Consider the following 11,180-nt stretch of genomic DNA (forward strand, 5'->3'; position numbering starts at 1 on the left):
TAACTGTTCATGGACGGATTGAACCTTGAAGCTTCAATTGCTAGAATTCTTTGAGACTCGAGTGGGATGATGGTGGCTAGCTTTGCGAAAGGGGTGCATGCTCCCTCGCTTCAAATCATAGAAACCCTAGCAATGAGTAGCTGACCTTGTACTTGCGAGATAGAATTGACCTATACTTGAAGGGTGATCTATGCACAGAGATATCAACCGATTGCTTATCAATTGTTGAGCTTATCACGGGCCAATCTAAAAGCCTATGGGCTTTATGGGATATTATTAAATAATGCCGAGTTTTGCTGGCTCGGCTAGATAAGGTGAAAGTCGTCCATTGCCCCTGAGAGATCAAGTTACTGATTGGATTACTAAGGCCTACTAAAATAAGACTCTCCTACTAATTGGTCGTCTTTACCCCTATAGTCCTTTTCAAATATTGTGTTTAGAAACTCAATTGTCTGTCTCCAATAAAGCTAGTTTATTAATGAATGAAAGTGCTTTCTTAACTAAAAAATAAATAAAAATTCCATAAGCTCAAATTGGCAATGATGAAAAGTATCCACATCGAATATTCATAGGTTTCAACTATTCCATAGCTCTAATTGCCAATGAAGGTTTCCAAATTAAGTTCTCTATGGCTTCCCTATCCGATCGTGGTATTGTGTTGATTTCCAAATAAGCAGCTGACGGTAAGTTTCAAAATCTTACAAAATGTCTTCCCTGAAATATGAAATTATGTTCTGTTAACTTCTGTGAATTATATGCTGTCATATAAAATGTCTAAATATACAAATGTAAATTTGTGGTTGCAAGTTTTAAATTCCGAGTGCAAATCAATAAATTCTAGTGTTCATCTATAAACACTACAATCTATTTATTTGTGTCCAAATAAAAAAAAAATTGGTGTTTACATATTAAAGGATACAAAACTCATGAAGTTGTACCGCCTAGAGTGACAAATATTAATTCAAACTCTCTCTCTCTCTCTCTCTCTCTCTCTCTCTCTCTATGAAATCCAATACAATTCATTATGTTTTTTTTTTTTTTTGGTAAACGAGGACTCTACCACGGGCTCCCCGTGCCCAAACAGCTCCTGAGGGCCGGGCCCCTATATTTCGGAGGAAACTAACCCACAACCCACCGCTAGGGCGCCCACTTAAATCGCTAACAATTGCGGGTTTTGAACTCTCGACCTATGCGATGAGAGATTGACTCTCAACCAACGCAGCTACCCACGGATGGGTATATAATTCATTATGTTCACATGTTGGTAAAAGATATTTTTAGCATAAAAATTATGGTTGATTTATAACATCTTATTCAAATCAAGTATTTTGATGAGGTGCACCAAAGATAATATACTGAACAAAAGAATTCACTTAATTAAAAAATAAAGAACTTTCATAAATTACAGCTTATTTACCATTACTCTTTTGACTCAACACACATCTCTATCTTTTATTGTAATCACAGAGAAATTAAACGGAATGCATAAATCCACTATTTTAGGTCTATGATCCGATTGTTTACACTATAGCGAGTTTACATTTAATTGTCGTCTCCTGCTTTTGGAATGCACTTACTTTAATATATCGTCCATGATGACAATCCACTCAATTTAGGATGATAACGAAAGTAATTTTCTTTAATAATCCACTTAATTTGGATAAAATAAATATATTTTTAAATATTGATAATAAGAAGTTTACAAGCTTAGCTTAGCTCAAGGTGAAAAATAGAATATAATGAGTATTTTAAGTTTACTTTCATTATTCTAAATAAAATTGAATAATTAAATAATATGAGTTATCAATCAAAACTATCAAAGTTGTTATGTAAATAGTTTTATTTCGTGCTTTTGAAATTTATAAAAGTTTGAATATAACTTATTTCATTAAAAAATCACTTCACTTATAATAGAGAAAAATTATTTACAAAAACTTCAATTCGAAACTAAAATCAAACAACAAAATTCGAGGAGAATTAAATAAGTATTGAATAAAAAATGAATGCTTTTGAGATTTATCAATGTATAAAAGTAAGACATAAAAGAGATTATGTCTTCCCTTTCCTTGATGCAATTTTTACGTTGAATATAACACAAGAAGATCCCAAGGTGAAGCTTGAATTGATTGAGAAGTGGTGAAGCTCCAGTCTTGGAATATCAGGATTTAGGCACGATATCGGCTAAAGGTCTCAAGAGTGTGACGCATCCAAGGGAACAAACCTTCCTCATGAAACGAAACCTTGTAAAACTCATTTGAAGAGAGACCTTGAACATTTAAGTTTCATAAAATTGTTCATAGATTGAAGACATCGATGGAGCTTTAGGTTTATTGTTTCCCTTGAACAAATTGATCCATGTCTAAGTTCGTTTAAGTGCGATCTAACTTATAATATTAGGACAAGCATCTAAAGGAAATTCATCACCACTTTCATTCAGCTTAGAGATCCAAATCTATATAACAACAACATAAAAGATCACTTCCAGGATAGTTCCACTAAGAAAATCTAACCGCATGCATCAAAAGACAAACATAGGAGGATGACACGTTCACTAACTAGCTTCGACTTCAAGTAGTACTGTCTCCGGCTCAGGCACAAGAAATGGATGGCCCAGGAAAAACCGAGAGGAACGAGATGAGGTGGTCATGGAGGCGATGAAGGTCAGGATAAGAAGGTTCAAACCAACACCCCGTATCATACGTCTTGCAAAGGTTAATCTCCCATTTTAGCTGACCAAGATCTCCAGTATCCACGACGGTTTGTGAATCGCACATTGCACAATGGTAGAAAAGTACACATGTTGAAAGGACACAAGGGTCTTACTTGAGAGACAACACGTTCAAAATAACTTTTCAACCCGTCTTTAATATTAGGAAAATTGTTCAAAAAATCCTAAATCTATTACACTTTTTCCAATTCAACCATAAACTTTTTAATTTTACTAATTCAGTCATAAACATTTTCACTTATTACTAATTGAGTCCATTCGGCTAATTTTGATCATAAAAATACTAAGGTGGATTTGGCGGTACCATGTAGGACCATCAGTGCTATTGTTGATAATTTTTAATAATATTTTATTATTTTTTTTATTTTTGATTTATTTATTTTTTCCGTTTTGGCTTTCTTCTTTTCCTTTTCTAGTGGCTGGCCACCGGCCACCGGCCATGGCCAATAGGTTGGCCTCAACTGCCACAAGCAAGGCCCGATCGAGCAAGGGTGAGCCCCGACGAGGGGAGCCCTCCCTTAGGTGTGGCCTGATGAGGGTCGACGAGGCTGCCCTGTCCTAGGGGAAGGCCGGCCTTACCATATTTGGTTTGGGCTAGGCCGACACTTGCCTAGGCAAGGGCAAGCCTCAGCGAGGTCGGCCCTTGCTAGATCACAAGGTCAGCCCTTGCCCTGGCCAAGATGGCCATGCTCGATGTTGTTGTCACCCAGCCGATGCTTGGCAAGGCTGCTCTAGCCTGGGTGAGGGTTGGCCTCACTGGGGCTCGCCTTGCTTGGTCGAGCCTTGCCTATGGTGAGGGAGGCCAACTAGTTGGTCGTGGTCAACTACCGGAAAGGAAAAGAAGAAAGCCAAATATATATATAAATTTCAAAAAATTAAAATATTATTAAAAATTATATACGTCAGCACTAATGTCTTACGTGATATTGTCAGTGTTCACGTTAGCATTTTCCAGTCAAAATTAGCCAGATGCGGAAGCGAAAAAGTTTAGGACTGAATTGACAAAATTAAAAAATTTGGGATTGAATTGGCAAAAATACAATAAGTTTAAGATTTTTTGGATAATTTTCCTTTTGATATTTGAAATGTTTTTTAGGGTGAGGCGCGAAGCTCAATAAGAGACCTAGTTGAGGCTAGAGTATGGAATTAGATGACGTCAACAATATACAAAGACATGTTAAGATGGCAAGCATCTGGTGATCCTAACTCCACCACATATCGGGTCAGGGTCATTTGGAATTAGATGAAATCAACACAATACATACTCAAAAATGGGGGCAAATGGAACTTAAAGAACAGGAGCTCAATTCAAAAAGAGGCGCCCTACTTGAAGTCGGATTCCCCAAAGCGAAGATTTTTAAAGGCGAACTTTGATGGCTCGTTCTTCGAAGGTTCGACCACGGGCTATTTCGCTTATGCCGTATGGGATGCGGCCGGCGCGCTGGTGGAGGGCATGGCACGCTCGGCTCCAGTGTCGTCTGCCCCTCAATCAGAAGCCCTTGCCTTGCTCGCTTCTCTCTCACTCTCCTCTCGAAGCCAAGAAGAACGACGTGGTTGTACTTGAATCTGTCTATTTAGCTTTGGTTACTTCGGTCAACTGCTCAGATCAACCCCCGTGCGAAATCAGTGCTCTTATCTTGAAGTCCCGTGAGATAATGGGCCATATTAAGAACTTCTCTATGGTCCATTGCTCGAGGCAGTCTAACCAAGTGCCTGATTGGATTAGTAAAGGTTATAGATTAAGTAGTCTACCTGGCAATTAGATAGTCCATCCCCCGCATCCTTTGGGATTTGTTCTTTGGGATTTGTTTGGTCTTGACACCCCGAACATGGGCTTTGCTGTTTAAGCTTTTTGTATTCAATAAAGCTGTTTTCGAACCCAAAAAAAAAAAAAAAACTACGCATCTAGGTGAGTACAATAATACAGTTCTTTGAAAGCTAGCTAGAACAGGGACGTTCACACAATGATTAGATGGGCATAATATGTATGCTAAACTTCAGATATAGGCATGCGTTGCATAGAGAGAAATAAATCATCTCAAGAATTTTGCCAATTTAGTCTACTAAGGGGCAATTGTCCAATTAGTTATAAACCTATTGTATCAATGCAGATTTAGTATTAAATTTTTGAATTTTACCAATTTAGTTCTAAATCTCTACGAGAAATTCCAAAGTAATTCTTTTAGCCAATTTTTTGTTGAAAATTGTTGATGTGATGGTGTGTTACTTAGGATGACCTAGCAATGATTAGACCGTCATATCAGTAATTTCTAGCAAAATTTATCGAAATAACTATATTGGACTTTTTCACAAAAGGTTTAGGACTGGATTAATAAAATTGAAAAATTTAGAACTGAATTAACATTCATACAATAGATTTACAATAGATTTATGACTAATTGGATAATTTTTCTATATGCTAGCCAACCACCGTCCCAAAGATAGGTCACTCCATAGGAGCGATACCTGGACTATCTAGCCAACCTGAGGACGCCCATCCCAATTGTTTATTCGCGACGAAATGAACAACCATGGCATTTGAGGACATCTGTCCCACAAAAGGTGCAAAAGCTCTATTTGTCTCTACTATTCCGTAAGTCTCCTTTTAATGTATGACATACCCACTCCTTGCATCCACTAATTAAAAGCTTAATTTGAAAGCCATACAAGAGTTTAGTAGTCTAATTATGCGTTCATGCTCCCTTATAATTTCTATCACATAAGTTACATCACTTAGCATGTAAATAAGTTTGCTATATATTCAAATGATATTCATAAAGATGGGACCACACATGTCTTGTTTCAAGTTCAAATCAATGTAATTAGTTCAAAACAGAACCTATAACAAGCCAAACTGGAATCGTGGTTTTCTATCATTCCAGGGACATTAGACACAAAATGTAACATATTATAAGGTGTGTATACATATTCAATTTTGCATCAGAGCTGGCATGGCGTTTGATGCCGCGGTTCAAGCCTAAAATAATCTAATTATCTCTAAACAAAACCTATACCAATCCAAACATGGAATCATAGTTTTCTATTATTCCGAACACATTCGATACATTATTTAACACACACACACACATATCTATAATGTGTATGTGTATTCAAACTCACATTAGAAGAGGCGTGGCTATGCATATCATGATTCCATCTTAAAATAATGTAATTGACAATCATCCATGGGTTTCTAATCTTTCAAAATCATTAGAACTCTCAGGTAATATGCCAATGAGGTTGATGAACGCTAGAGAGGCACTAGAGAAGGTCGCGGCCATGTATGACCATATTTGTAACTCTAATCCCTAAACTAGCTAGATCGTGTTTGTAACATTAAATAGAGATGCTTAGGGGTAATAATAGTAAGAGTGTAATTTTTTTTTCCACTCACTTGAGTATCACATTAGAGAAAAATCAATCACTTGAGTACCAATTCTGGCAAATCATCCTACATGAAATTTTGGAATTTCTTTTTTGAATTTTTGTTTTTATTTTTATCTTTAGGGCTAGCGAGAGTCGCCGACAACCCTCGTCAGATGTGAAACCCTTGCCCTCGGCCATGAAGGCCACACCCTCCCTTGAGGCCTTTGTAGAGAGAGTGAGGTAGCACTCGCCTAGATTTGGTCTCAAAGGCCCTCAACAAAGGTATTGGGACCTCATCGGTCACACGTGAGTCGAGAAGGGCATCCGACTACCTTGCCTAGGGCCTTTGCGGTCGAGGGCGAAGCAACCTTCACCCATGGGGCGAGGATTTTGTGTTTGGTGAGGGTCGCTAATGCCTCGCCAATCCTTAAAAAAAAAAAAAAAAAAAAATAATAATAATAAAAAATAAAAATATTGTTGACATCAACATTGGCAAAGCCATGTTGGATGACCAATGTCTACATTGAATTTTCCATTAGGCAAATCGAAATTGGCACTTAAGTAATCGATTTTTCAAATTTGTGGCATCCAAGAGAGAAAAAAAAAGTTTTGTCACTTAAATAAGTGTTGTAAGAAAGTTTTGCCACATCTACTATTCTTATGTCAAAATTCTGGTCGAAAACTTTGCATGCCCTTTTAAAGGGCCTATTATCTTTATGATATGAGATTTTAGCTATCTTCTTAAAGGTTTAGTGACCATAGGAGGGAACTAACTATACTCAACCCTAGAGGTTTTCCTGACCTAAAATCTAGGCTTTAAATTGGTGGTGATGAATTCGAGCTCTTTCTCACCTTCGCATCTGGATGAAGCTTTCCCTTAGCTTGCTAAGCTTGATGGAGGCTCAAAATGAGTTAAAGGAAAGGCTGGAACGGTGTGTGGGTAAAATTCCGCATAGTTCTCTCGGATGAGCTTTAAGCAAGTAGAATGAGAGAGCTAGAGAGACAGAGAGGTGGCGTGAGATCTGAGAAATGGACAGAGGCAAGGTTTATTTAGAGTTGTTTCTCGCTCAAATTGCTTAATCTTTGCATGGATCCTCCCTGGTGGAAAAAGGTTTGCCCAGGGTCTCAAAATTCAAATACAGTGATTGCCAAAATCTCCTTGTAATCGACTAGTTATATAATTCCAGATCTGGTCCTAAGGGATCTATGGATAAAAGAATTCTAGTTGAGGTTAAAATCTTGCAAAATTTGAAGAACGGAGCTTCATTAGGCGTGAGAAATATGGGGTGCAAACAGAGAATCTGTTAGGAATCTCTAGTAATGATTACACCCACCTTCTAGTTTGCATGTAATGGCATGGCGAATGGAAAATCACTGAAAATCAGAGATTGGGTCTCATTCATTCTGCTTCTGTCATCAATTCAAGGTAGTTTTGTCTCACTTAGATCAACTAATCGTATTTCAAAGCACTAGATCAATATACTGACTAATCAGAGCAACATATTCTTTTCAGCAAAAGGCCACATACATGATTGTGTGGGAAAAATGGAAAGAAACTTGTCTCGTTTCTTTATTTAAGAAATATAAATAAATTTAGAGACTTCAACTAGATTTGCAATTTACGAAAGAGTTAAAGGATACGATGAGGGTTCTGTATAAGTAAGTCATATTACATGGGCGTTCTCGGATTTTATTTTTTTTTGGGTGCAAAACATTGAGGTCGAAAGATTTTTTGAATTTGTTTTATACTATAGACTATACGATGAATAAATAATCCAAAAAGTCCTAAAATTTTTGATAAATTATTAATTTAGTCTTAAAATAGCAGACAATTTATTAATGTAGTCATGGAAAATTGTTCAAAAAGTCTCTAAACATATACTAAATTTTTCAATTTTATTAATTAAATGTTAAATCTTTTTGTCTTTTACCATTTGAGTCTATCCAATTAATTTTTGCCAAAATTCACTAATATGGATGCCGATCATCCTTGATAACATGACAAATGCTAATGTTGATAATTTTTAATAAAATTTTATTTTTTTGAATTATTATTATTAATATTATTTCCAACTATGGCTAGCTAGGGTCATTAGGCCCTAGATGGCTATAAGCAAGGATCATAACCCTCACCCAAATTTGGGCAAGGCCATTGCAACCACGGCCATGGGTGAGGTCGCCTTCATCCTCGATTGGTGAGACCATGGTGAGGCCACCCTCACCCAAGGGAGGGCTACACAACCCTTGCCCATGGTTGATGAGGTTTTCGTGGCCCTTGTCGGCCTCAATTTAAAAAAAAAAAAAAAGAAAAGGAAAAAAAAAAAAAGGAAAAAAGGAAAAAATAAAAATTATTAAATACTATTAAAAATTGTTTAAGTTAGTATCCATTGTGCCATATAGAACGGCTAGCGTTCACATTAATGAATTTCAGCCAAAATTGGTCAAACAAACTTAATTGGTGAAAATGAAGATGTTTATGACATAATCGACAAAATTAAAATATTTATAAATGAATTAGTAATAATGTAATAGATTTATAACTTTTTTTTATAATTTTCCCACGTAATCCTTCCGATCAAATTGGTCGAATATTGCTAATATGGACAACAACCTGGTTTAGGGCTAAATTAATAAAATCGAAAATGTTTAAAATTGAATTGATCGCTAAACAATAAATTAGCACACATTTTCTTTTTACAATTATTCTGCTAAATGATTTTAAGCACTCGTTCTTCCATGAAATGCTTTGAAGCATTGAAGCATTGAAGTGCCCCAATGGGTGGAGGAACTCATTAACCAAGAGGATAGAACTTGGAATGAGCATATGTTGCGGAAGATGTTTGATGATAACGTGGCTAATGAAATCTTAGCAATTCCTCTGAGCAAAAACTCTTGAAGAAGACCATTTGGAATGGACAGGGGACAAAACCGGGCATTACACAGTCAAGAGCGCCTTTGATAAACTATATACATCCAAGCAAAAGCAACAACTAAATTCAGCCTCCACCTCCTTCCAAGCCCCAACATCCTTTTGGACACGGCTATGGAAACTAAACACTTATCCTAAAATTCCCATCTTCCTATAGAAAGCCTGCTAAAACGCCCTACCCACCAGAAAAAACCTCTATAGAAGAAAGACCTTACTAGACCCCTTATGCCCACTATGCCACCAAGTGCCGAAGACGATTGAGGACACGCTCTTGCTTTGTCCCTGGACAGCTTCAATATGGGCACACGAAAAAATCAAGTCACAATCTTCAGACATACCCATCACTTGACTGGGCAAATGGTTTTTGAAATGCTTTGAAACTAACACATACCAGGTCTCGCATGAGGAAATAGTAGGCATTTTGTGGTCAATTTGGAGGGCACGCAAGGGGATTGTTTTTAGCTCTTGCTGGCCGAACCCGAGCAGAACGTTGGATTTCGCAATTATAGAGCAAGCCAGTTTTTGAGATGGAATCCAAGGCCGGAAACGGCAACTAAGAACGGGACAAGCTTACCTTCTTAATGGCAGCCACCGGAGCGAGGGTCTTTGGTAATCAACGTCGATTGCTCCATTCGGAGAACTCGTCGGAAGCAGCCGTAGCAGAGGTGATTCGAGACTACAGAAGAGTGTCGGTGGATGGCTTCGCAAATTCTATCTTGGCTGGATCGGTCGAAGCGGCTGAAACCTTAGCTTTGCTCAATGGTCTACGCTTTATTGAAGAGAGAAGCAAATGTGGAGTTCACTTCAAGTACGATCAGATTGTACTTCGCTAGTCAACTGCATCATGGAAGAAGAGCAGAGCCCATGGGCACTACGGGCCTGGAATGATGAGTGCAAAGCCAAATCGACCCATTGTGAACCTAGCCCAATGTCCTCGAGTTGCAAATAGGCTCGCCGATTAGGTAGCCAAAGCCCACCGAAAGAAGGACTCCCTTATCTTGTCCCCCGAAATCTTTGTTGGATATCTTATCTTGCGATATGCATGGACTTTCTTGGAGTTAATGAAATTTCAGTTTTAAGACCCCCCAAAAAAAAAAAAAAGCCTTTGTTGATAACCTGAAGTTCTTTTTAGTTGTATTCCTAACTAAAATGCTTGCCCAATTACTACGATATAAATAACTAACAGATCTGTTTATAGTTGTGGAGTGGACAACTGAATTTTGTTCTGATTAAGCTTGAATTTAATGGGGAGAGAGATATGGACGCCCAAGAAGAATGGCTCTAAGTCTCCTTAGAAAGCCTTGGTCTCTGAAAGTGGCCTCGAAATCACCCAAAATTTGGGTAAGCTATTCATCAAGCGGTGATGGGTCCAAACTAAGCTATTAGGGTGAAAAGTTAAGAACTTCATCACTCGCTGGCTCAATTACCCTTGTTCTGTCTTCGGTTGCTGTAATCCCGCAATACATAATGTAATCAGTCAAACTCCCCCATGGATACTCGCAACACCATTGAAGAGCTCTGTCGTGGTTCATCTGGGAAGGTACAGAACAGAAACGCAAAATGCATCTTCTTAACTAGAAGCTCTAGGCCGAGCAAAGGAAAAAGGAGGACTTGTAATTAGTAAGCTTGAAGTGAGGAATTAGGTCTTTACTGATGACACTAGGCAAGGGTTTGCTTACCACGCCGGGCGAACTATGGGCCTAATGTCCCCTTGCTAAACATGGCGGAAGTTGTAACTTAGATGGAGCAGACCATATAGAAACCGGAAGACTCTTTACTCTGGAAAGCTCTTGTCGAGATTTGGCCGCTTATACTGCAGTGTGCGGGCTGGAAGATTTGTGGTGGGATGAAAACGCGGTTTGGGACTGATAACTGATGGATGGTTGAGGCCCTTTGCATCTATATGCAGAGGACTCCATTCCATTTCATCTTATAGGCTCACATGCTAGTGACTATGTATTGGAGCAGGACTGTAACTATCCACTTGTTGAGCCCTTCCTGCCCGAAGAAATGCTCTCTTATACCCATGCTATGACCTCAAGAGGAGTGTGGCCAAGATGTTCTATTGTGGGCTTTAGCTGATCAAGGCGGTACTCCACAATGTCACCGTTTGAATTTCTATATGGGGAGGAGCATGAGGAACGAATTCAATTCTGG

This window comes from Eucalyptus grandis, chromosome 9 (genome assembly GCF_016545825.1).
Source record: "Eucalyptus grandis isolate ANBG69807.140 chromosome 9, ASM1654582v1, whole genome shotgun sequence".
NCBI lineage: Eukaryota > Viridiplantae > Streptophyta > Magnoliopsida > Myrtales > Myrtaceae > Eucalyptus > Eucalyptus grandis.